Source organism: Mus musculus, chromosome 14 (assembly GCF_000001635.26).
Source record: "Mus musculus strain C57BL/6J chromosome 14, GRCm38.p6 C57BL/6J".
Taxonomy (NCBI): domain Eukaryota; kingdom Metazoa; phylum Chordata; class Mammalia; order Rodentia; family Muridae; genus Mus; species Mus musculus.
In genome coordinates, this window is record NC_000080.6 from 113,795,800 (window position 1) to 113,819,329 (window position 23,530).

Below are 23,530 nucleotides of genomic sequence, written 5' to 3' on the forward strand. Positions count from 1 at the left end.
GGGAGAAAGTGGGCAGCCTTGTCTAGTCCCTGATTTTAGTGGGATTGCTTCCAGCTTCTCTCCATTTACTTTGATGTTGGCTACTGGTTTGCTGTAGATTGCTTTTATCATGTTTAGGTATGGGCCTTGAATTCCTGATCTTTCCAAAACTTTTATCATGAATGGGTGTTGGATCTTGTCAAATGCTTTTTCTGCATCTAACGAGATGATCATGTGGTTTTTGTCTTTGAGTTTGTTTATATAATGGATTACATTGATGGATTTTCGTATATTAAACCATCCCTGCATCCCTGGAATAAAACCTACTTGGTCAGGATGGATGATTGCTTTAATGTGTTCTTGGATTCGGTTAGCGAGAATTTTATTGAGGATTTTTGCATCGATATTCATAAGAGAAATTGGTCTGAAGTTCTCTATCTTTGTTGGATCTTTCTGTGGTTTAGGTATCAGAGTAATAGTGGCTTCATAAAATGAGTTGGGTAGAGTACCTTCTACTTCTATTTTGTGAAATAGTTTGTGCAGAATTGGAATTAGATCTTCTTTGAAGGTCTGATAGAACTCTGCACTAAACCCATCTGGTCCTGGGCTTTTTTTGGTTGGGAGACTATTAATAACTGCTTCTATTTCTTTAGGTGATATGGGACTGTTTAGATGGTCAACTTGATCCTGATTCAACTTTGGTACCTGGTATCTGTCCAGAAATTTGTCCATTTCGTCCAGGTTTTCCAGTTTTGTTGAGTATAGCCTTTTGTAGAAGGATCTGATGGTGTTTTGGATTTCTTCAGGATCTGTTGTTATGTCTCCCTTTTCAGTTCTGATTTTGTTAATTAGGATTTTGTCCCTGTGCCCTTTAGTGAGTCTAGCTAAGGGTTTATCTATCTTGTTGATTTTCTCAAAGAACCAACTCCTCGTTTGGTTAATTCTTTGAATAGTTCTTCTTGTTTCCACTTGGTTGATTTCACCCCTGAGTTTGATTATTTCCTGCCGTCTACTCCTCTTGGGTGAATTTGCTTCCTTTTTTTCTAGGGCTTTTAGATGTGTTGTCAAGCTGCTAGTATGTGCTGTCTCCCGTTTCATCTTGGAGGCACTCAGCGCTATGAGTTTCCCTCTTAGAAATGCTTTCATTGTGTCCCATAGGTTTGGGTACGTTGTGGCTTCATTTTCATTAAACTCTAAAAAGTCTTTAATTTCTTTCTTTATTCCTTCCTTGACCAAGGTATCATTGAGAAGAGTGTTATTCAGTTTCCACGTGAATGTTGGCTTTCCTTTATTTATGTTGTTATTGAAGATCAGTCTTAGGCCATGGTGGTCTGATAGGATACATGGGACAATTTCAATATTTTTGTATCTATTGAGGCCTGTTTTGTGACCAATTATATGGTCAATTTTGGAGAAGGTCCCGTGAGGTGCTGAGAAGAAGGTATATCCTTTTGTTTTAGGATAAAATGTTCTGTAGATATCTGTCAGGTCCATTTGTTTCATAACTTCTGTTAGTTTCACTGTGTCCCTGTTTAGTTTCTGTTTCCACGATCTGTCCTTTGAAGAAAGTGGTGTGTTGAAGTCTCCCACTATTATTGTGTGAGGTGCAATGTATGCTTTGAGCTTTACTAAAGTGTCTCTAATGAATGTGGCTGCCCTGGCATTTGGTGCGTAGATATTCAGAATTGAGAGTTCCTCTTGGAGGATTTTACCTTTGATGAGTATGAAGTGTCCCTCCTTGTCTTTTTTGATAACTTTGGGTTGGAAGTCGATTTTATCCGATATTAAAATGGCTACTCCAGCTTGTTTCTTCAGTCCATTTGCTTGGAAAATTGTTTTCCAGCCTTTCACTCTGAGGTAGTGTCTGTCTTTTTCCCTGAGATGGGTTTCCTGTAAGCAGCAGAATGTTGGGTCCTGTTTGTGTAGCCAGTCTGTTAGTCTATGTCTTTTTATTGGGGAATTGAGTCCATTGATATTAAGAGATATTAAGGAAAAGTAATTGTTGCTCCCTTTTATTTTTGTTGTTAGAGTTGGCATTCTGTTCTTGTGGCTGTCTTCTTTTTGGTTTGTTGAATGATTACTTTCTTGGTTGTTCTAGGGCGTGATTTCCGTCCTTGTATTGCTTCTTTTCTGTTATTATCCTTTGAAGGGCTGGATTCGTGGAAAGATATTGTGTGAACTTGGTTTTGTCGTGGAATACTTTGGTTTCTCCATCTATGGTAATTGAGAGTTTGGCCGGGTATAGTAGCCTGGGCTGGCATTTGTGTTCTCTTAGTGTCTGTATAACATCTGTCCAGGCTCTTCTGGCTTTCATAGTCTCTGGTGAAAAGTCTGGTGTAATTCTGATAGGCCTTCCTTTATATGTTACTTGACCTTTCTCCCTTACTGCTTTTAATATTCTATCTTTATTTAGTGCATTTGTTGTTCTGATTATTATGTGTCGGGAGGAATTTCTTTTCTGGTCCAGTCTATTTGGAGTTCTGTATGCTTCTTGTATGATCATGGGCATCTCTTTTTTTATGTTTGGGAAGTTTTCTTCTATTATTTTGTTGAAGATATTAGCTGGCCCTTTAAGTTGAAAATCTTCATTCTCATCAATTCCTATTATCCGTAGGTTTGGTCTTCTCATTGTGTCCTGGATTACCTGGATGTTTTGAGTTAGGATCCTTTTGCATTTTGTATTTTCTTTGACTGTTGTGTCGATGTTCTCTATGGAATCTTCTGCACCTGAGATTCTCTCTTCCATTTCTTGTATTCTGTTGCTGATGCTCAAATCTATGGTTCCAGATCTCTTTCCTAGGGTTTCTATCTCCAGCGTTGCCTCGCTTTGGGTTTTCTTTATTGTGTCTACTTCCCCTTTTAGTTCTAGTATGGTTTTGTTCATTTCCATCACCTGTTTGGCTGTGTTTTCCTGCTTTTCTTTAAGAGCCTGTAACTCTTTAGCAGTGCTCTCCTGTAAATCTTTAAGTGACTTATGAAAGTCCTTCTTGATGTCCTCTATCATCATCATGAGAAATGTTTTTAAATCTGGGTCTAGATTTTCGGTTGTGTTGGGGTGCCCAGGACTAGGTGGGGTGGGAGTGCTGCGTTCTGATGATGGTGAGTGGTCTTGATTTCTGTTAGTAGGATTCTTACGTTTGCCTTTCGCCATCTGGTAATCTCTGAAGCTAGCTGTTTTAGTTGTCACTGTTAAGAGCTTGTTCTTCAGGTGACTCTGTTAGCCTCTATGAGCAGACCTGGAGGGTAGCACTCTCCTTAGTTTCAGTGGGCAGAGTATTCTCTGCAGGCAAGCTCTCTTCTTGCAAGGCAGGTACCCAGATATCTGGTGTTCGAACCAGACTCCTGGCAGAAGTTGTGTTCCACTCACTAGAGGTCTTAGGATCACGTGTGGAATCCTGTGTGGGCCCTTGCGGGTGTCAGGCGACTCAGCTGGCAAGGTAGCCCGGGGCTCGAGTGGAGTGGAAGGGGTTTGTGCCCCAGATCAAGCCCGGGTAGCCTGCTTCCCTATGTACCGCAGTCTCAAGTTCCGCGCGATTGGATTGGGGCAGGCACTGTGGTCCACTCACCAGAGGTCTTAGGGTCCCGTGGGAAGTCCCGTGTGGACCCTTGCGGGTGTTGGGCAAGACTCTGCTGGCAAGGTAGCCCGGGGCTCGAGTCTCGAGTCGAGCGGAAGGGACTTGTGCCCCAGATCAGGCCCGGGTAGCCTGCTTCCCTATGTACCGCAGTCTCAAGTTCCGCGTGATTGGATTGGGGCAGGCACTGTGGTCCACTCACCAGAGGTCTTAGGGTCCCGTGGGAAGTCCCGTGTGGGCCCTTGCGGGTGTTGGGCAAGACTCTGCTGGCAAGGTAGCCCGGGGCTCGAGTCTCCAGTCGAGCGGAAGGGACTTGTGCCCCAGATCAGGCCCGGGTAGCCTGCTTCCCTATGTACCGCAGTCTCAAGTTCCGCGTGATTGGATTGGGGCAGGCACTGTGGTCCACTCACCAGAGGTCTTAGGGTCCCGTGGGAAGTCCCGTGTGGGCCCTTGCGGGTGTTGGGCAAGACTCTGCTGGCAAGGTAGCCCGGGGCTCGAGTCTCGAGTCGAGCGGAAGGGACTTGTCCTAATGTTATTCTTTAGTTGAGAAGATATAATTTATTTCACACCTGAGGAATCACAAGATTTTTATCATAAAACATTGCCAGCTTTTTGGTTTTATTTGTTTTGTTTTTTTCTAGAGACATCATGAAAGGAATGCATGAAGACTGTTATCACATAATTGTCAACCAAAACACAATCTCTAGAAGTGGAACAAAAGAAATCTAGGGTTATGGGGGTCATTTGGCATTGCAATTAAAATAGGTGAATTTTATTTATTGAGTTGGCTATAGAAACAACTTACAGGCTATTTGGAATTTGCAGCACAAGCAATGTTCTGTTTTCCAGTGTTCAGTGCTAACTAATAATGGGCTCGCACTCTCTGTTCCTCTGATTGATTCTGTTTCTCAGTATTTGACTGTGCTCCATTAAAAGATTTTCTTTGTGCCATGATGTTTGAGCATGGAAGATAGAAAACTTACGTAAGGTTTGTAGTGACTGCCATTACAGCATGCATGATAAGTTACAATTTCACTTCTGACATTTGTTTTTTGCTTGCTTTCAATGGAGCATGTTTTCGGAATATTGAAGAAAAGCATATCCTAAATGAAATGCAAGCATGCATTTGAAGTCTCTTCTGAAACTGCAGAGTGGACATCAGAGCAGACAGAGGCAGATCTTTCTGCCGAGCTAAGGAAACACAGTGAGAACCACAATATACATCCTGACTTAGTGGGCAGAGTCGTTGCAAGCAGTAGGCTCATCCAGCCTGTATATTTACAAACCCACATCTGTTACTGAGAAAACCACATAAGTAATTCATTTTCTTGCACCTATCCATATATCTATACCAATTACGTAGAACACCCAATTTTACCAATTAGGACTGAAGCCATAAAGAATCTACAATGAGATTTTTCTTCCTCAATCAGGATAATACTAGAAGAAAATTGTATATTACTTTGGATTTTGAAACAGTCAAATATAAGTGACCTCATGATAATTCTGAGAGATACTCTGTGACAAAGCTGGGTGAGTTTACAACTTCATTGTTGTTGAATATGTTTAAGGGACTCCATCTGTATTTAGGGAAAATTTACATTTTGAATATAAAGCATAAATTACAATTTAAACAAAAATTGTAGCTATAATATACTGTTCAGGTTGTTGATGAATTATTCCTTCATCATTTTATTGTTTATAAATGAAAATAAGTAAAAGGTGACAGGATAAGCCTCTCGGTATTCTTCCAGGGTTAGTGTATGAGTTGCTGAAATATTTGAGGAACTAGAAAAAAACATTTGAAATGGAAATAGAAGTTTACTAAGAAGCAATATTAGTTTTAGAATTCCTTAGATAGATTTTTTAAAAAAAAAAGTGCATAACAGGACCTGCTGGTTGACCTGCCAGTTACAAATTTCAATCTTGTAAATGTTAGGGTGAAATCTGAGGATCAATGTTTTAAGGATTTTTTTATTTGCATATCCAAAGCAATTTTAAAAAAGAAAGGAATGAAAGAAAACAAAAAAAATTGATAATTTCTAAACAAAGCAGTTCTACATTTTGTCCTTTTTGATGAATCACATCACATAAAAATATTGTACAATCTGTGTATGCAGATGATTATTTCACAGAATCATGAATAATTCTCAAATTATTAAAAAGCTTATAATGAATGAATCTGGTATCTGAAAAATTGGGATCTGATTTTACAAATAGTGTAATATTTTATACTAATATAACTGAATCTAAATTTTAACCTACATGGAATGTCCAAAATATGTAGACTCCATTCACTGACAAAATGTGTTTGTCTGCACTAGAAACCATACACAGTAAAATCACAGATGAATACAATCAGGTATATGCAAGGGGAGTTCCTGACTGCTTCTAAACTGAGTTGCTTACTTATTGTTAACATGAATTTTAAAAGAACGTCCTAGAAAATGAAGGTATGTTTTGTTACACTGAACAGCATTTCAAAAAATGTAAAGTGTAGTTGAATGATTGGAAAGGAGAACACTTACAATTTCTATAAAAAAGACATGTCAACTTAACCTAGACTTGCAGCTTATCAAACTAGAAAAAGAGGAGAAACTAAGTTCAAAGCAAACTTAAGAGAAGGGTGGGAAAAAAAATCAATAAAAATGCAGAGAAAAAAATCAGTAAGGGATATCAAAAGCTGATTCAGTTCCTTCGAACTCCACTAAAATCAAGACCTCAGCAAATCCATGCCCTTGAATGAAGGCTTGTTGCCTTTCAGCTACTAGGGCTGTTAGTGTTCCTGGGTCAGACTTCCTCTCCTAGTCTACAAAACTAAGTTCTCAAAGAATTAGTAAAAAGAGGTGTTCTAAAAATATTAAAAAGTGAAGGGAATGGAAAAGGGGCCAAAGCAGTGATTACTGAGGCTAAGCAAGACAGACAGACACTAAAAACAGTGTGGGAACATTGAATCCAAGTACAATGTGCATGTATGTTTAAGACATGCATGCCCAAATATTTACCATCTGTTGAGAGAAGAAATGGCATGCTTACAGTGGTGAATTTTGGAAGCAGCAACTCAGGTTCAAAGCTTATGTCATCAGTCACATATATGGATAGTTTGCTCATCTTTGTATTGTATGCTGGAAAATAGTATTTTGTGTTTGCTTTTGTCTTCCTTCGAAATAATTTCTAATGTCTAATTTATATGTAATTATGATAAAATATAGGGCAAGGATTTGTAATAGGCCTTTAAACATTGACAGTATAGAAATAATGAGAGAAAAAAGTGATTGATGAACTTCCTTAGATGACAAGATTTCATGACAAGGCGACGGGATGCAGTCAAAGTCCATGAAGCTCACATGATCATACAAAAATCTCGTGGACTTAATAAAGTCTGCACATCAGTCGATATTATTGTTACAAGATTACTTTTGGGAAATACTATATAACTATGTAAGAAATGAAAAGGAGTGGGCAGAAGAGAAAACCAAAACTCTGCTAATAATTCCTGTGTGGTTATTTGTCAAACCAGAATTTTCCTTAAAATGCAATTGTTCATAACATGGAGGGGGAGTAGATTAAACATTCTAATTTCAGGTTACTGTTATGGTTTCAATGGTAAGTTTCACCCTAAAGGGTCATGGACTAAACAACTGGTTCTTAGTGGGAGATACCCTGGAGAGCTTCAAGAAATAGGAGGTGAGGTGACTTAACGGGAAGAAGTGGCTCACTCAAGCAGAGGTCTGCACATTGTATCTTTTTGGGACTTGTCCTCTCATGTCCTCTGCTTCCTGTCTGTTGTGATATAAAGAAACATCTCCCTCATGGTTCTGATGCCATGAAATTCATCCCAACTACATGTAGTAACATGTAGCGAGCAACAATGTGGGGAACCCTCTGAAACAGTGACTCTGATCCTTCCCTTATTCCTTTTCTATTGTTTGCTTGGAGATTTTAGCACAAGGAGAAAAGTAATTGCTATAGCTCTCTCTCGTTTGTTTCTTAAATTTCCCTTTAAAATAGGTACTTAATTCTAGGTTAAAAGAGCCTTGCCAAAAAAACAAAACAAAACAAAAACAAAAAACAAAAACAAAAACAAAAAACAAAACAAAACAAAACAAAACAAAACAAAACAAAACAAAAAAATCATTCTAATCCTTGAATTATATCTTTAAGATATTTCAGGATGGTTCGAGGGCCTTTCTCCTGAAGAACTAAGAGATATCATGGATGATATTCACCAATAATTTGCTTCCATTATTCTCCAACCATCTAATAATGATAGATCCACCTAGCTCATTAACTTGGCAGGATCCACAGAGCAGGATGGTGACCTTGCAATCAGGTTCCTCAGAGAAGAAGAGATAACTACAGGAGGACAATGTTGAGTTTTCTGTCACGTTATTTATAAAGACTTTTCATAACTTCATGAATCATTTCATGCCATTAAGCTTCACTTATAACATTTATAACACTGTTAATGTTCACATATTTGAGTCCTCTTTGATTCTAAGAAACGGTCAACAAAGATTGTTGAAAAATAATATTTGCTTGACATTTTCTCGCATGGTACCATCCGTTTAATTGCAGAGCTTTTGTCTAATCGAAGTGTGGTATAGCAGGGTGACAGGGATAGTTAGGTCCTTTCAGTCAGAACCGCTTATTCTGGCACTGCAGTTCCTTTGTCACCCTGGCATTTTCAATTGCAGAAGACGCGGCCGTGAAAGAAAGAAGTCTCAGTCTGAGCTAGCACTGCCTCTGCTAATAACGTGCTTGAAAGTGACATGAAACTTTTCAAGTTGGGAGAAATACCCACTTTTAGAAAAACAGTTAGATAGCCTTTCTCCCACACAGAATGCTTTAAACCGCTCCCCTGTGGTGGAATAAAGGCAGCTTTAAAGAAAAAATAATAATACCAGAATTATTGCAACGCAGCAACCGCCCAGGATTTCTCTGTGGTCTCCATCATTGTGCTCTCTCAGCTGCTCTGTCAGGTTCAGTCCAATGATGACACAGGGAGCACCACTTCAACAGAAACTAGAGAGATAGGATATCAATTCACTGAAAGGAAACCAAGCCATAGAGGGGCTTAATGGTGAAGGAGGATGCGGTATTATGATTAAAAAATTAATGTTGTTTTCCTCCAAAGTTACATTTAATTAGTTCATTTTTTCAGAATTGTGCTTAACTGGAAAATAATTCATAGAGCACAACTCTTAAAGCTAGTGAAGAAGATGCTGAATAATACCGCAAGAATAACACTTTCAAGTGCTTTAAACAATTTTAAGTGAGGGGTATATGTCTCTGTGTCTCTGTGTGCACTTGAGTACCGTTTCCCATGGGTTCTAGAGGATGGTACTGGAATTACAGGTCATTGTGAAATGTGTTATACTGGTTGTGAAGATCCAATTTGGACAGCTTAGAAGAAAACTCTTCACCACTAAGCCATCTCTTAGCTCTATAATAACTTCTGAAGAATGTTGAATACTTGTGGTATGCTACTGAAAACTATTTTCTCTTTTGCTTAGCTTTCCATATTCTGCAATGACTGACTACATGGATCACATGTTTTGATTTAGGCAGTAGAAAAATAGCTACTATTACATATTCCCCGATGTTGAATTCACTATACACAGGACTTCATATTTTTCTTTTCAGTCTTATAATGGGCAGCCAGTCTCCATAAGCATGAATATACTTGCATAGCAGAACAGGATGTGATAGGAACTCTAGTGATCAAAGCAAAAGTTAATAAGAAAAGAGCCAGGTTGATGATGTCAAAGAACATTATGCTTCTTAATGAGAAGACAGACACGGGGTTGTTGTTTTAAGGAATTAAATGCGAGTAAGGATTTTCCAAAGCTGGTACAAGCTGAAGAATACTTGTGGATATTTTTCACTCATTTTCAGAATCATTCCTAAGTTGTAGCGTGTGATTCCAGATCAAAAGGAAAGAGATGACAGGCAGTATTAATATGGGGACTAGGACATATGAACATATGTTTGTACACATGAAAATTACAAATAAGCGTGTAGAGTCCTAGAAGTGATGACTGAGAGGACAAAGGCCATAATGGCTGGCAAAGAGATACTGGACAACAAACATATGGCATGATGTTTTATAGCAGTTCTTACAGTGGTGGCATGGGTCATTAATACTATTTTAAACTGTTCTCCAATGCTTTCACATATTAGCATAAAATGTCACACATAAATCTTGATTAGAGTAGTTGTACAGTGAAATATTTCTTTTTTCTTTCTTTCTTTTTTTTTTTTTTTTTTGATAATCAAAACCACCTGGATTTGCTTGCAAATTATACAACTCTTGTATGGTAAAATTTTCCATTTTTATTAGATATTTTCTTTATTTACATTTCAAGTGTTATCTCCTTTCCTAGTTTCCCCTCCAAAAACCTCCAGCCTCTCTCCCCTCCCCCTGTTCACCAACCCACCCACTCCAGTGTCCTGGCCCTGGCATTCCCCTATATTGGAACACTTAACCTTCACAGGACCAAGGGCCTCTCCTCCCGTTGATGACCAACTAGGCCATCCTCTGCTACATATGCAGCTAGAGCCATGAGTCCCACCATGTGTTTTCTTTGATTGGTGGTTTAGTCCCAGGGAACTCTGGGGTTACTGGTTAGTTCATAATGTTGTTCCTCCTATGGGGCAGCAAACCCCTTCAGCTCTTTGTGTCCTTTCTATGACATATGTGCGCAATTATGCCATTTCTTAAAAAAGAAAGAAAACTTCCAAATTTACTCATGAGTACGGTTAAACCAACACCATGGGAGCACAGACAAATTTTTCATTTATAAAAACTACTTATGATACAAATTTTTAAAAATTAAGCATAAAGTTCTTTATCAAATAGTAGCTTGGTGTATTTTGTATCAACCCCTCATTTGAATATAGAAAACAAACATCAGTGGACAACTTAACCCCTTTGAATTCCTAAGGTACACTGAACATGTATAGCCCAGGAAAGAGATGTTATATTTCTCTGTTACTGGGGCAGGAGGAAGCTCAGAGAATAAACCAGGGAAAAGGCTGCTGCAGTATTTTTCTTGCTACACTGAGTAATTCAGACTGGCGGTATTTTGCTGCTTATTTTTCTCTCTTTTTGAAAAATTTCACCTAAGAAAGCTGCATGCCATTTTCTAATGTCAAATCAAGATTGATATTTTGCCTCATTGTTCTATAGCTTTAGCATCATGGAATTTTCACATCTTTACATGACAGGAAGGCAGTGGAGTGTGGAAAGCAATTTAGTAAATGGAAAACTGTTTTGAAGAGAAAATGAATAAAACACAAAATATTTAAATGAAGCGATAACATTCCTGATTCAGCTGCCAGTACCAAGTATCTATGACATGGCAGTAACATTGCATGTTTCAAAAATTTGAGAATAGACAACCCTCTATCCATAATAATTTTCTGAAGAAGGATATAAGAGAAATACTAAACTTTAAATATGTGTAGACAGAGAACAAGGTCTGTCAGTTTTTGGTCGTGTGCTTTTTATATGTCTGAAGTACAGGGACTGTTGAGGTAATTGTGTGTTGTTTTGAGTGAGTTTGAAAATAAATAAGGAAAATTTAAAGGAGTAGTGACACTCTTGCATTTATAAATCATAATTGGGATATAGACACCAATAAAAACATAGCCATATGTCAGACTTTACAATAGAAACACTTAAAGGTACTGTGGAGACTGGGGATATTATGTTTATATATTTAGGGACATACATGAAAATTCAGTAAAAAAGAAGCCAAGGACCACAAACTTAAGAAAGAGCAAAGGGGGTATATATTGGAGGGGTCGTGAGAGGTAATTAAAAGGAAAGAATAACGTAATGAGACTTTGTTAAGAAAGGAAGCATGATCTACAGATTGTTATAGGTTGTGTCTACTAGCTATGTAATTAGATTTAACAAGTCACAGAAACTAAAATTATCCGTCACATGCATCTTTAAAAAGGCAGGGAAATTTAACACATTTGCAGGAAGATATTTTCTTTATAGATACTAAAGCACTTAAATTTATAATTGTGTCATAATTTCTTAAGATATGATATAATTTGTAGAATTTTTAAGTTTCTAGACATTTTATATTGCTGTGTCTACTAAAATAAATGACATAGAATCTGTTTTAATCTTATTGATGTTGTAATAGGTGAATATCTGACAGAAACAGCTTGACAAGTGCTATTTTGTGTTGTAGTTCTCATGGCTACAGTTCATTCAGGCTGGAATAGCCTGGTTAATGTGGACACCTTATATCAGGACCATAAGACAAAGAAAATGGAATTCTCCTAGTCCAATGACTTCCTCTTCTGCCTACACATGTAATTCAATTCAAAACCCCACCCCACGGAAGTGTTTGCCACTTTCTGGATACTACTTCATCCTCAGTTCATCCTGTTGAGAGCCACCCTCTGGGATGTAGCCGTAGACATCCTCACCAGTTTCCTGCACGGTGTGAAGTCTAGTGAAGATGATAAGGGTGATTAAGTTTCACAGCATTATGTATATATTTAAATAAACAAATATACTCGTTTCAAACTATATTGGTTGTTAGTACCTAATAATACAATCCCATAATTAATCACCAAGAATATTCCATGAGATGAGATTTATCTGCACAACTGACTGCTTGTAAAATACACAAGCAACTTTTATAGAAATATCTATATCTTCAGAGTAGAACAAAAAGGTAGATTGCAAATAAAGTTTATTTTTGTTTCTCCAATTGTTATATTTTTTAAGTGAATGAAGTATCATTAATAAAGCTACTGTATCTAAATATTAAGTACTAAATACTTTTTTTAATCATAGAAAAACACTAAATGGATTGTCTAAATATTGATGAATTCTTATTTTGATAGATTTTGGTTATTTTTGTTTCTGTAAAATATCATATAGTAGCTGTCTTAAAATTCATTTGCTTTTTTTTTTTTTTTTTTAGTGTGATGATTTATTTTCTTCAAATACATTTATCAGAACAAAAATCAGCTAAGGAAGTTTAACTGCCAACGAGAAGTTGGTCACTTGTGGATCTTTGTTATGATCCATGGGGAGTGAGTTTCTCTGATTCGGGTTGAGCTTTGTTCTGGGCTAGGAATACAGCACTGTCATTAAGAGTCAGTTTATTATGTTCCTCCAATCTGAAGTATGAAATCTTTACAAAGCTTGAACCTACCTAAGGTCACAGTCTACCCTGTCTGGACAGCTCCCCTGTTCTTGTTAGGACTTCCTCCTCTCTGACGGATCTGCTGAGCTGGCCCCAGTGATCTTCCTGAGCAGTGCCAAACAGTCCTTGCAAACCTACAATTTCGGCTTTGTCCTTCCCAATATAAGAACCTGCCGACCAGGCGTGGTGGCACATGCCTTTAATCCCAACACTTGGGAGGCAGAAGCAGGCGGATTTCTGAGTTCGAGGCCAGCCTGGTCTACAGAGTGAGTTCCAGGACAGGGCTACACAGAGAAACCCTGTCTCAAAAAAAAAAAAAAAAAAAAAAAAGACCTTTAAAATTCCCTTCCATTCTCCACTTGTCCATCGCAAATAAAGTGTATGCACACAAGCTAAGATTGTCTAAGAAAGTGTATGCACACAAGCTAAGATTGTCTAAGAGAGCAGTTTTATTAAAATCTTCGAAGAAGCCCCACCGTGTCCCACACCCGAACACCCGAACTCACTCCCAGCCAACCAGGGATCCGGCAGACCCCACCTCTTCCGAACTTTGTTTCAACCTTCCAGCCTGGCAAACATCACCATTTAGAAATCCTGAGGAGGGACAAACACACTCTGATCCATTGTTTTTCCTCAACACACATACCACACAACCCAGCCCTTCAAGGCTCAGAGACCATTGTGGAGGAGGAGAAGAGGTAGGAAGGCTGTGAGAGTCTGAAGTTGTGGATGTCTCCAAGGAGACAGTGTCTTCCAAAATCAACAAAGGTTATGAGAGCAAGCATAAGACCTACTCGAGAGCTCAAACCAAGCATGGAGTAGGGGAGTATACATAAACCCCAAGCATAGCCAATAAGCGATTAGCAGTTGATTTCTTCTGGGAAAGGGAAAAGTTAGTTTTCTCAAAATGAACCTCATTGTGTATATATCAACCACACCCCAGTTCAGGCCCCATGCTCAGATCAACATGTGTGTGTGTGTGTGTGTGTGTGTGTGTGCGCGCGCGCGTGCGCACGCATAAGTATGTGCATGTGCCGCGCGCGCATGTGTATGCTGTGTGATGATTTCCTTATTTTTTTAATTTGTTTTAATCTTCATTTTTTATTTCATGTTGTTTTTCCTTTTGTTCTCTCTCCCTTCCTCCTACTCCGTCTCTCTGTTTTCCTTCCTTCCTTCTTTCCTTCTTTCCTTCCTTCCTTCCTTCCTTCCTCCTTCCTTCCTTCCTTCCTTCCTTCCTTCCTTCCTTCCTTCCTTCCTCCTTCCTTCCTTCCTTCCTTCCTTCCTTCCTTCCTTCCTTCCTTCCTCCTTCCTTCCTTCCTTCCTTCCTTCCTTCCTTCCTTCCTTCCTTCCTTTCTTTCATTCTTTATCTTTTTTCTTTCTTTTTGAAGGAAAATTTCCCTTAAAAGAAAAACAGAGAAAGTTTAGGTTAAGTTTTTAAAACTAAAAGATTACTTGACTTAACTTTTAAGTTTTTAAAATTTCATAATTACATTTATGTTATTATAATTTGTAAGGAAGGGTAAAGTTCAGAGAGAACAAAGGGATGAGGTGATGGTTGGAAGTATTAGGTTCATGTATATACACAAATTTAATTCTATGAAAATTTAGAAAATTTAGAATTGTCCTATAATAACAATTTATTAACATAAAATTAGTACTTCTAAACTCATAAAATTATTCTGAATATTTTGAAGATTTTATTTTTAGAATATCTACTATAATTAATAAAAATTCTGGCCTACAAAACTAATTAAACTAAATTGGGCCACAGAACACATTTTCTACTTAAATTTAGAAAAGTCTTAACAGTTTTAAATAGAGTGGACTTGAGATTGCCATCCCCCTGCCTCAAATTCACTAGGTTTTTTTTTTTGTTTGTTTGTTTTGTTTTTTGTTTTTTGTTATTTGTTTTTCGAGACAGGATTTCTCTATATAGACCTGGCTGTCCTGGAACTCACTTTGTAGACCAGGCTGGCCTCAAACTCAGAAATCTGCCTGTCTCTGCCTCCCAAGTGCTGGGATTAAAGGCATGCGCCACCAAGCCCAGCAAATTCACTAGTTTTTTTTTAAATTCTTTTTTTTTTTCCATTTTTTATTAGGTATTTAGCTCATTTACATTTCCAATGCTATACCAAAAGTCCCCCTTACCCACCCACCCCCACTCCCCTACCCACCCACTCCCCCCCTTTGGCCCTGGCGTTCCCCTGTACCGGGGCACACAAAGTCTGCGTGTCCAATGGGCCTCTCTTTCCAGTGATGGCCGACTAGGCCATCTTTTGATACATATGCAGCTAGAGTCAAGAGCTCAGGGGTACTGGTTAGTTCATAATGTTGTTCCACCTATAGGGTTGAAGATCCCTTTAGCTCCTTGGGTACTTTCTCTAGCTCCTCCATTGGGAGCCCTGTGATCCATCCATTAGCTGACTGTGAGCATCCACTTCTGTGTTTGCTAGGCCCCGGCATAGTCTCACAAGAGACAGCTACATCTGGGTCCTTTCAGTAAAATCTTGCTAGTGTATGCAATGGTGTCAGCATTTGGAAGCTGATTATGGGGTGTATCCCTGGATATGGCAGTCTCTACATGGTCCATCCTTTCATCTCAGCTCCATACTTTGTTTCTGTAACTCCTTCCATGGGTGTTTTGTTCCCACTTCTAAGGAGGGGCATAGTGTCCACACTTCAGTCTTCATTTTTCTTGAGTTTCATGTGTTTAGGAAATTGTATCTTATATCGTGGGTATCCTAGGTTTTGGGCTAGTATCCACTTATCAGTGAGTACATATTGTGTGAGTTCCTTTGTGATTGTGTTACCTCACTCAGGATGATGCTCTCCAGGTCCATCCATTTGGCTAGGAATTTCATAAATTCATTCTTTTTAATAGCTGAGTAGTACTCCATTGTGTAGATGTACCACATTTTCTGTATCCATTCCTCTGTTGAGGGGCATCTGGGTTCTTTCCAGTTTCTGGCTATTATAAATAAGGCTGCTATGAACATAGTGGAGCATGTGTCCTTCTTACCAGTTGGGGCTTCTTCTGGATATATGCCCAGGAGAGGTATTGCTGGATCCTCCGGTAGTACTATGTCCAATTTTCTGAGAAACCGCCAGACTGATTTCCAGAGTGGTTGTACAAGCCTGCAATCCCACCAACAATGGAGGAGTGTTCCTCTTTCTCCACATCCTCGCCAGCATCTGCTGTCACCTGAATTTTTGATCTTAGCCATTCTCACTGGTATGAGGTGGAATCTCAGGGTTGTTTTGATTTGCATTTCCCTGATGATTAAGGATGTTGAACATTTTTTCAGGTGCTTCTCTGCCATTCGGTATTCCTCAGGTGAGAATTCTTTGTTCAGTTCTGAGCCCCATTTTTTAAGGGGGTTATTTGATTTTCTGAGGTCCACCTTCTTGAGTTCTTTATATATGTTGGATATTAGTCCCCTATCTGATTTAGGATAGGTAAAGATCCTTTCCCAGTCTGTTGGTGGTCTTTTTGTCTTATAGACAGTGTCTTTTGCCTTGCAGAAACTTTGGAGTTTCATTAGGTCCCACTTGTCAATTCTCGATCTTACAGCACAAGCCATTGCTGTTCTGTTCAGGAATTTTTCCCCTGTGCCCATATCTTCAAGGCTTTTCCCCACTTTCTCCTCTATAAGTTTCAGTGTCTCTGGTTTTATGTGAAGTTCCTTGATCCACTTAGATTTGACCTTATTACAAGGAGATAAGTATGGATCGATTCGCATTCTTCTACATGATAACAACCAGTTGTGCCAGCACCAATTGTTGAAAATGCTGTCTTTCTTCCACTGGATGGTTTTGGCTCCCTTGTCGAAGATCAAGTGACCATAGGTGTGTGGGTTCATTTCTGGGTCTTCAATTCTATTCCATTGGTCCACTTGTCTGTCTCTATACCAGTACCATGCAGTTTTTATCACAATTGCTCTGTAGTAAAGCTTTAGGTCAGGCATGGTGATTCCACCAGAGGTTCTTTTATCCTTGAGAAGAGTTTTTGCTATCCTCGGTTTTTTGTTATTCCAGATGAATTTGCAAATTGCTCCTTCTAATTCGTTGAAGAATTGAGTTGGAATTTTAATGGGGATTGCATTGAATCTGTAGATTGCTTTTGGCAAGATAGCCATTTTTACAATGTTGGTCCTGCCAATCCATGAGCATGGGAGATCTTTCCATCTTCTGAGATCTTCTTTAATTTCTTTCTTCAGGGACTTGAAGTTTTTATCATACAGATCTTTCACTTCCTTCGTTAGAGTCACGCCGAGATATTTTATATTATTTGTGGCTATTGAGAAGGGTGTTGTTTCCCTAATTTCTTTCTCAGCCTGTTTATTCTTTGTGTAGAGAAAGGCCATTGACTTGGTTGAGTTAATTTTATATCCAGCTACTTCACCGAAGCTGTTTATCAGGTTTAGGAGTTCTCTGTTGGAATTTTTAGGGTCACTTATATATACTATCATATCATCTGCAAAAAGTGATATTTTGACTTCCTCTTTTCCAATTTGTATCCCCTTGATCTCCTTTTGTTGTCGAATTGCTCTGGCTAATACTTCAAGTACTATGTTGAAAAGGTAGGGAGAAAGTGGGCAGCCTTGTCTAGTCCCTGATTTTAGTGGGATTGCTTCCAGCTTCTCTCCATTTACTTTGATGTTGGCTACTGGTTTGCTGTAGATTGCTTTTATCATGTTTAGGTATTGGCCTTGAATTCCTGATCTTTCCAGAACTTTTATCATGAATGGGTGTTGGATCTTGTCAAATGCTTTTTCTGCATCTAACGAGATGATCATGTGGTTTTTGTCTTTGAGTTTGTTTATATAATGGATTACATTGATGGATTTTCGTATATTAAACCATCCCTGCATCCCTGGAATAAAACCTACTTGGTCAGGATGGATGATTGCTTTAATGTGTTCTTGGATTTGGTTAGCGAGAATTTTATTAAGAATTTTTGCATCGATGTTCATAAGAGAAATTGGTCTGAAGTTCTCTATCTTTGTTGGATCTTTCTGTGGTTTAGGTATCAGAGTAATAGTGGCTTCATAAAATGAGTTGGGTAGAATACCTTCTACTTCTATCTTGTGAAAAAGTTTGTGCAGAACTGGAGTTAGATCTTCTTTGAAGGTCTGATAGAACTCTGCACTAAACCCGTCTGGTCCTGGGCTTTTTTTGGCTGGGAGACTATTAATAACTGCTTCTATTTCTTTAGGGGATATGGGACTGTTTAGAAGGTCAACTTGATCCTGATTCAACTTTGGTACCTGGTATCTGTCCAGAAATTTGTCCATTTCGTCCAGGTTTTCCAGTTTTGTTGAGTATAGCCTTTTGTAGAAGGATCTGATGGTGTTTTGGATTTCTTCAGGATCTGTTGTTATGTCTCCCTTTTCATTTTTGATTTTGTTAATTAGGATTTTGTCCCTGTGCCCTTTAGTGAGTCTAGCTAAGGGTTTATCTATCTTGTTGATTTTCTCAAAGAACCAACTCCTCGTTTGGTTAATTCTTTGAATAGTTCTTCTTGTTTCCACTTGGTTGATTTCACCCCTGAGTTTGATTATTTCCTGCCGTCTACTCCTCTTGGGTGAATTTGCTTCCTTTTTTTCTAGAGCTTTTAGATGTGTTGTCAAGCTGCTAGTATGTGCTCTCTCCCGTTTTTTCTTGAAGGCACTCATAGCTATGAGTTTCCCTCTTAGAAATGCTTTCATTGTGTCCCAAAGGTTTGGGTACGTTGTGGCTTCATTTTCATTAAACTCTAAAAAGTCTTTAATTTCTTTCTTTATTCCTTCCTTGACCAAGGTATCATTGAGAAGAGTGTTGTTCAGTTTCCATGTGAATGTTGGCTTTCTGTTATTTATTTTGTTATTGAAGATCAGCCTTAGTGCATGGTGATCTGATAGGATACATGGGACAATTTCAATATTTTTGAATCTGTTGAGGCCTGATTTGTGACCTATTATGTGGTCAATTTTGGAGAAGGTACCATGAGGTGCTGAGAAGAAGGTATATCCTTTTGTTTTAGGATAAAATGTTCTGTAGATATCTGTCAGATCCATTTGTTTCATCACTTCTGTTAGTTTCACTGTGTCCCTGTTTAGTTTCTGTTTCCACGATCTGTCCTTTGAAGAAAGTGGTGTGTTGAAGTCTCCCACTATTATTGTGTGAGGTGCAATGTATGCTTTGAGCTTTACTAAAGTGTCTCTAATGAATGTGGCTGCCCTTGCATTTGGTGCGTAGATATTCAGAATTGAGAGTTCCTCTTGGAGGATTTTACCTTTGATGAGTATGAAGTGTCCCTCCTTGTCTTTTTTGATAACTTTGGGTTGGAAGTCGATTTTATCCAATATTAGAATGGCTACTCCAGCTTGTTTCTTCAGTCCATTTGCTTGGAAAAACCAATACAAGAACGGGAACAACGCCCTAGAAAAAACAAGAAGGTAATCCCTCAACAAACCTAAAAGAAGACAGCCACAAGAACAGAATGCCACCTTTAACAACTAAAATAACAGGAAGCAACAATTACTTTTCCTTAATATCTCTTAACATCAATGGTCTCAACTCGCCAATAAAAAGACATAGACTAACAAACTGGCTACACAAACAAGACCCAACATTTTGCTGCTTACAGGAAACTCATCTCAGAGAAAAAGATAGACACTACCTCAGAATGAAAGGCTGGAAAACAATTTTCCAAGCAAATGGTATGAAGAAACAAGCAGGAGTAGCCATCCTAATATCTGATAAGATTGACTTCCAACCCAAAGTCATCAAAAAAGACAAGGAGGGACACTTCATTCTCATCAAAGGTAAAATCCTCCAAGAGGAACTCTCAATTCTGAATATCTATGCTCCAAATACAAGAGCAGCCACATTCACTAAAGAAACTTTAGTAAAGCTCAAAGCACACATTGCGCCTCACACAATAATAGTGGGAGACTTCAACACACCACTTTCACCAATGGACAGATCATGGAAACAGAAACTAAACAGGGACACACTGAAACTAACAGAAGTGATGAAACAAATGGATCTGACAGATATCTACAGAACATTTTATACTAGTTTTTATATTAGAGTCATATACCAGCATACTGGACAAGTTATCTTTATTTCCATTAAATATTTTATATAATGTCTAAAAATTGCATATTCATCTGCCTACCTCTGAAGTTATTGTAAAACTACTACATATCATTAACATGCTATAATAGTGCAAAGAGACTGAAACTTGTAAAATTAAATTATCATTTCAAAGAGAAAGTTGAAATTTCTAAGGATACTTTTATCTCTAAGAATAATGTTTGTATGGAATACCAATTGTCATATTTGAATATTGTCAAAAGTTAAAACCCATATAGAAAAGAAAGGATGACTCTAAAAAGTTACTGTATATTCCCAGTAATGGCAGATAGATAGATTTTAAGGTCAAATATCCATCAAATTACACTTCATGTTACGTCTTTATATGTGCTTTGCGCTCTTCTAGGCACAATAGATTTTATGTATCAGCACATTCTTCACTCTATTTTTACCACCTCACTCTCAGGTTTCTAGTTATAGTGTCTTATTAATTGTTCTGTAAATATAAATACATATATTTTATGTAGATATTCAATAGCATAACTTATGTTTAAATAAAAATCATACTTTAACACCAAACATTAAAGCATTTCTAATTGTGGAATTTTGGCATAGTGCCTTTACAATACATAAACTTCAAAAATATTATACTTATTTCATTTTTTTATTTGAACATTTCAAGGTGGGAATATTTTAAGAGGAAATTGAAAGCCCAACATGATGATGTATGCCTATAATTTCATGAGAGGTGAGGTTGGAATCACAATATCAGGAGTAGAAATACATTCCCAGCTATGTAGAGAGTTCAAAACCAGCCTGGATAAAAAGATACTGTCTCAATGCCCTCTTCACTCTACCTTAAAGTATAACAGTGATTACCCAGCTGTAGATTAAGAACTCCATACCTTGAGACACAGGTGACTGCATGTTGCCCACGTCACAATAGTAAGGACATGGAAAAAGCAGATATGCCCATCCGCTGAAAAGTGGATTATGACAATATGATGTGTGTGTGTGTGTGTGTGTGTGTGTGTGTGTCTGCGTGTCTGTGTGTGTATTTGTGCACACACAAATTTGTGTGTATGTGTGCATAAATATTATTCAGCTGTGAAGAATGAATAGAAAATAATGAATTTATAAGGAAATGAATACAATTTTAAAAAATTATTTAGAGCAAGAATTCGCTGGGCCAGGAGGACAAACACTAGCTCTTTTCTAGCGTGGATCCTAATTTTGAATAGTTTTGGTGTTATTTAATGTAGAGAATTTCTGGAAGCTAGGAAACCAGGAAGAAAACTTGAGAGGAAAGAGTCTGGCTTAAGGCAGGGGCATATTATGATATCTGTAAAAAAGAGAATAAAGAGTACAGTGAGTAGCAAGGTAAACCTGATACCATTGGGAAGACGGAGGCATGGAAAATGAGCCATATTTTCTGGTATAAGAGAAACATAAAAAAAGCATAGTATTTTCATATTGTAGCCTAATTGAAAAAATATAAAATAATGTTTGAAAGAAATTACTCTGTAAGACTGTATTACTCTGGTCCTAAAAGTAATGGATTATTGAGCATAATCAATGTTCCAGAAATCAAATACCAACACAAGATAGGGTTGAGGAGTACCCCCTCCCCCATATCAAATGAGTTCTTGATAATCTTCTTTGCTACTCATGAGAATTATAGAATAAGATCTTATTATAAAAGAAACCATACACATTACTTGTAACATACAGAGAAAACCTGTTGAAAAGTCCTGGAATCTCCCTTCATGTTGGTTATCTTCAAGTACAGGAGAGGGTGTTGAAGGATGCTGAGGAAAAAAAAAGTTATCTCAGATAGTACCCAGCTCTGAGCTCTAGGATGCAAACATCTAGCCTGTTGGTCAGGATATGCTCAAGTATTCATCTGTACCAAAGCATCATGAAGGTAATATGTGATAATGCAAATCAACTCCTTTCACACTGGATCTGTGGCTCACTTCACAGGTTTGGGGATAGTATTGGGGGAATGATCAATAAATACCTGGTATTGTAAGACTGATTATCAATACAGGCCAAGTAAGGTGATAAGCCTAGCTTGGATAACTTACTACAAAGCAGAAAAGTTTTCTGAGTTTGAGGCCAGTCTGGTCTACAAAGTGAATTCCAGGACAGCCAGGGCTATACAGAGAAACCCTGTCTCAAAAAAAATTAAAAAAAAAAAAATCTGTGCTTGCACTCATCAATGAAAACACATCATCCTCTTAATCAGAGAAGCTTCTCCCTACAAATATCTGTAGTTAATGAAGAAATTCATGACTTTCCATGATTCAGATAAGAAGCAATGACTGTGGTCTCAAACCCAAACAAGACAGGCATACCATGCTCTCTAAGGCTCAGGAAACATTGCAGGGAAGGATAGAGGAAGCATACAAGAGCTAGAAGATTGGATAAAGAGATTCAAAACACCCCCCCCCCCCGCCCCCGGACAGGGTTTCTCTGTATAACCCTGGCTGTCCTGGAACTCACTTTATAGACTAGGCTAGCCTCAAACTCAGAAATCCACCTGCTTCTACCTAACACTTTTCTTTAGACTGGATGCAGGTATTATAACCATTAGCTCACAGAAATTATACTGGTATTCACTGGTCTTCACTGGCATTCACTGGCCCATCAAGACAGACTGGCAATTAACAACCAGGCAAGGAAATGATAGGGCTAATGAGGCTCTATTTTATTTCTTTTTTTTAATTTCAGGATTGGGGCTATTAATAGACTTTGGGATATGGAAGATCACTGCCTAAGTAGCATATAACCTTCTGAGCTCACCCGGCTCCAAAAGAGAGCTCCAAAGGAATAGTCACCAGTAGCCTATGTTAACATACATGGATCATACAATAAGACAGATGCATAAGGAGACTTCTGTGGATGAAAGCATCTGTATGAGTGAGAAGGAAGAGGAGGGATGCAATGCCTTTGTAAGGGATATTCTCTAAAAACAAATTGAATTAAAAATAAAATCATTCTCAATGGGAAAATAGTCTCATTTTTAAGAATGTATATATTCTTATATATAATAATATATAATATATTAGAAAAATTAATGTGTGTATTAATTAATTAATATATATTAGAAAAAATAAACAGTACAATATAGTTTTAAATTTCTGGTATGCATTGTTCTTTGACTGTGAACAATAGTATTTGAGAAAGCAAAATAATACCAGATTCAATCATAGAAAAAGAGTAAATGACTGTGCAGAGACTCCCAAATGAAATATGCTGTGATAAACAAACCGGACATATCACTGTGCTACCTATAAAGGGCCTTTCACCATAGAACTTCATTTGTAGCCCCCTTATCCTTGTCACATCTCAGCCAAGAGCCATCATCCATCACACCAATTCTCTTCTCTCTATTCATTGTCATAGCTGAGTCTATCCATCTACTTCTGGAAAGAATTCTCCTGTACCCTGTCTTCACGTGTTAACTGGTTATCATTCCATCATTACTCTTTTCTCTGAGTTCTTCTGAAGGAAAATGAATTACCTGTTAAAAGAGCATCTCTCCTTCTTGGCACATATCCCCGGAAAATCCATGGTGAATTAATAGAAAGCAAAATGACCATGTTTTTGCCTGTTTTTAAAGCCTTTCTGTATTGACAGATTCATGTATAGGAAATAAGAGTGCTTATATTGCTTTATGTTTAATAACATTATAAGTTTAATTTGGCATATATTTTA